This window comes from Malania oleifera, chromosome 8 (genome assembly GCF_029873635.1).
Source record: "Malania oleifera isolate guangnan ecotype guangnan chromosome 8, ASM2987363v1, whole genome shotgun sequence".
Lineage (NCBI taxonomy): Eukaryota > Viridiplantae > Streptophyta > Magnoliopsida > Santalales > Ximeniaceae > Malania > Malania oleifera.
In genome coordinates, this window is record NC_080424.1 from 10,635,093 (window position 1) to 10,639,891 (window position 4,799).

General features: G+C 36.4%; 1 non-coding gene across 1 annotated transcript; it reads right to left on the reverse strand.

The window, feature by feature from the left end:
• Nucleotides 1-3,373: 3,373 nt before the first annotated feature.
• Nucleotides 3,374-3,481, reverse strand: LOC131163201 (small nucleolar RNA R71). Its single transcript, XR_009138978.1, has one exon. It is a non-coding gene; the product is annotated as a small nucleolar RNA R71 (small nucleolar RNA).
• Nucleotides 3,482-4,799: the final 1,318 nt, after the last annotated feature.

Sequence of the window (4,799 nt, forward strand, 5' to 3'; positions counted from 1 at the left end):
AATGCCTCTCCCCTGCTTTTGTGCGTGAATGCTCACCTTTATAGAGTCTGGGCAGTGCGAAATGGCGCCAAAAAGCCCACGGGAAAGAAAAACAGAAATATTCCCTGAACTGCCCACAGCAAAATATTCTCTCTATGTGCATGGTTTTATTAAGGAGTGTGTGTACACATACTTTCCCTTTTCGTATTTTATTATTTTCTTTTGTATTCATTATTTTTGGTTGGCCAAATTTTTTGTTTTCCTAAAAAGAAAGACTCGGGTTTGAAAATAAAAACCCGGTTCCCAGGAATTGGAAGGACTCGGACTCAGAAAGATGACTCGATAAAAATGTTCATAAAAAATTCATTTTTAAAAATTAAAACGACTTGACTCCGAAAAATTTGAAAACTTGGAAAAACTCAATTTAAAAATTCATTTTAGAACAAAAAGACTTATTTTATGAAAATACCGTGACTCAACTTAAAAATATTATGACTCATTTTTGAATTTTTATTATTATTACTTTTTTGAAAACAACCTGGATGCATTTTTTGAAAATAACTGGGATGGGACTCAAATAAAAATACCGGAACTCTGTTAAAAACACTGGGACTCATCGAAAACAAACTGAGACTCGGCAAAAACACAGGGACTCAAATAAAAACACCGGGATTTGATTAAAGACAGCTGGACTCAATTTAAAACATCGGGCTTTTCAAAAAGGGTCCTCCACTTTTCGGGATTTGAAGTGAACTTTTATTGCACCGGGTCTTTCCAGGAAAGGCTGGTAAAAATTAGGGTTTCTACAATTATAATTCTAATTAAATGCCTAATTATGTTTAGTATTTCAACATTGAGCTCATTTGAGTTAATTATTCTATTTTTTCTATAAATTTACGGATATTTGTGTTTTATTATTGCAGGATAATTATTGAAAATTAAAGTCGAGTCATGCACGTAAAGAGAGGTTGTGTGCGTGTGTGAAGCAACCGGGCCATGCATGTGCGACCTTAAGCCTATGAAGAAGCCATGTAATCCGTGAGCATCAAATGAGATTACGAGCGAGATGCCCTCTTAGACATTTAAAGAAAAATAAAAAATAAAAAAAATACATGTGTATATATATATATATATGAATTGTGCAAAGAAGCTGGGCTTCAAAAATTAAAAAGAAAAAAATACATGTGTATATAAGAAGCTGGGCTTCAAAATTTAATCTAGCTGGATAGCTTTTGAATTACAAGGGTCAAATTGGGTTGGGCCTGACCACGTGGGGGCTGTGAAGAAGCTGGAACGTGCATGGGCGCTGGGTTAAGTGATCGGCCTAGGAGAAATTAAAAATAGAAGATGGGCTTAAAAATCTAAGGAGGCTTGGGTGTGTGCTTGGAACGGCCTTAAATGAAAAGAAAAAAAAAAGTAAAGTCAATGAGAATGGTTTGCTTGTCTCTCTATGTGGCCGAATTGGAGCATTTTGGGGGCAATTTTGAAAAGTCAACATTGATAGCTACTTTTTACTTTTAGGGTTTTTAACATTAGGGTTTGGCTTGGCTGGTCTTTGGGAATGGGCGCCACACGACTTGTCTTTGGGGACCGGCGCTGCATGGCTAGCTGTTGGGTCTTCCTCACGGCCATTCCTCTCATTCTCCATTATTTCTCTCTCTCTCTCTCTCTCTCTCTCTCTCTCTCTCTCTCTCTCTCTTCTTGATTTCTTTATTTTAATGTTTGTTTTAAATACATTGTTTGGATAATTTTATTGTTGCATTAAATTAATGTTTACTCTATTGTTTGATTAGTTTATTAGTTTAATTAATTTCTTGTCCTTTAATTTGTTATTTTGAATGCTTCAAGTTTGAACTAATTTGTCGTTTTAATTGTGCATACATTTAGTTTATTGCTCTTTTAATTAGTTGTCTTATTTTATTGTTGTAATGAGTTGTTGTGTGATTAATTTGATCCAAAAATTTTAGATTGCAAGCATGAGTGGCTAAGTTCTACAGCTTGAGTTGCGGTTCAATGTCGGTTGCTTTCCATGATTTATTAACTTTCCGATGATGTTATTGTAAAACTTTTATTGGGCTAAAACCAAAAATTGAAGGCACCATTGATAAATCGTTGACTCTTATTTCTTATTCTGTTGTTGACGTTAGGCGTAACAAAATTTTGATTTAATCTAGGATTTTCATCAATTAATTTATACATGAAATTCAGTTGATGCTTAATGAGAGTATTTATTTTGTTCCGTTTGGATGTGACAAATTTATATGAGCTTTAGTTTGAAAATTTCATCTTATTAATGTCTTGATTAGATTAACAAGAAGAGGAGTAAAGTCTAGGGAATTAGTAAATGGTGGAAGCAAAAGGACATTGAACCCGTAACCCAAGTGTTTGATAAATTGTTTCAATGAATCTGTTTTGTTTTGGGTGCGTTATTGGATTTATATTTTTAGAATCTTGGTAGAAGTTCAATCTCATTTTAGCATTTTTCTCAAGTACTTCCCGTTTTTTTTTTTTTACTGTTTCCATAAACATAAAAAACTCAAAAAGAATTTCATACAACATTTTACATCAATAGGTTTGCACTAAACGTTCACAAAAACTTTGATACTCAGTAGTCCCTGTGGAATACGATCCTAGACTTATCCTTGATACAACTTGACACTTCTACACTTGGAAGCACAATTTAGAACGAGTCAAGTTTTTGGTGCCATTGCTGGGAACCAATTGGCGTCATCAGAGTATTTTTCTGACTATAAAGAGGGTGTTTATAGAGCTATGAACGTCTTCACAGCCTGGATGATAACTATTTCCTCTCCTTTGACCTGTTGCTTTTATTTTTATTTTTGTTGTAATATATTTTTATTTTATTTTATTCATACTGAGTCTGTATGTGTGGTTGGGTTAGAGATAATACATTCAGACTAGTTAGGACAAACTCATCAATCTCATCATCGAGTGCACTTGTTTCACTTGAATCACTATCATCATCTGACACTCATAGCATCAATGCTAAAAATGAACATCATGATAGGGAGAACCCTAACAGGACCCTCAGAGAATACTTGCAGCCTACTAGGACTAGCACCCCATCTTATATTATTCTACCTTTGAATGCAAATGCTTTTAATTTTAAACTCGGGATGATTCCATTGCTACCTAATTTTCATGGCATTGAATTTGAAAACCCCTATTTGCATATCAAAGAGTTTGAAGAAGTATGTTTCACATTCATAATTAGAAAATGCACTGAAGAGGTCATAAGATTAAAATTATTTCCATTTTCATTAAAAGACAAGGCAAAGATCTGGTTGAATTTCTTAAGACTAAGGTCCATTGGGACTTGGCAAGAAATGCAAACTGAGTTTTTAAAGAAATTTTTTCCCATGCAGAGAACCAATGCCTTGAAAAGAAAAATTATGAATTTTTGTCAAAAGGATTTGGAAACATTTTATCATTGTTGGGAACGTTTTAAAGACCTTTTAAATGCATGTCCTCACCATGGATATGAGAATTGGAGGGTCATTAGTTTTTTATATGAGGGGTTACAACAAAAAATGAGGCAGTTTGTTGAAACCATGTGCAATGGTGAGTTTTTCAATAAAGGGACCGAGGAAGCTTTTGAATATTTTGATCATTTGGCTAAAAACGCCCAATCTTGGGATATCTCTAATGTGTATGATGGGCTTGAAAAGCAAAAATGTGTTAACTTTTTGAGTCTAATCTCTGATTTTGATAATGACAAACCGCATGTTACTTATGTGTATGCCTAAGTACTTAAACAGGTTAATCATTCAGAACACATACATGTAAGTGAAGTGGAAGCCAGAAAGGACTTAAAACACATAATCCTGACTGATTCCATGAAGAGTCAAAAGCAAAAGAAGACATTTGTTGTCACGCCCCGAACCCCGAAATGGGACCCAAGGGTGAAAATGTAACTAACATGTCCCTGTATTTGATAAAACATCCAAAGATACAATACAATGGATGAGGGTCCGACCCCGTGGGGTTCCCAGGTACCCTAAACACATCCAAACACAATCACATATATGCAGCGGAAAAAGGTCATCTACATACACATATGCAGTACCATACTAGAGTCTATACAAGAGCAAAACATGGCTCTATCAAAATGTACAAACGGGTGCCCAAATACATCTCACAATGGCAACCCACCAAAAATATAGTCCTAGTACTTACCCAAATGCTAAACGTAGTACACCGGCCACTACGCTCCCTACACCAGGACACTAGTTCCGATTACTCAAAGGACTTGTAAAAATATACGTACAGCAGGGGAAAGACACCTCTCAGTAAGGAAGAACACATGTTATATCGGTGTGTGACATTTGAGTGTTATCATGATACAATATACACACAGTTAAATGCATTCTAGTACTAATTTCCACAGTGCATACACGCACCCATACACATACACATGATCAACAATCCCGGTGTCGTCACACCCTCGGCTCGAAGCCGGCCTGCGACATACAACGTTAGCTCTTAGCCAACCCGCGAACACAGCGCCACTGATACATGGCTAGTCCCCGACTCCCACGGAATCGTATGGGCGCATAACTGGTGGATCCACACCCTTCAGCCTGATCTGTCGTAATAGGCTCACGCCCTCAAATATAGAGCCAGACACTTTGCCCACATGGCAGGCGGTAAAATACACGCCCTCGGATATAGAGCCGGACACTCTCAGTACCTGGAACAATTTCGGAACCGCGTTCCTACTAGCATTTCAACGTATCACACACATATGCATGCTCATATAACCAAACAAACCACACCCATTTGGTAATCTAAATCATGGT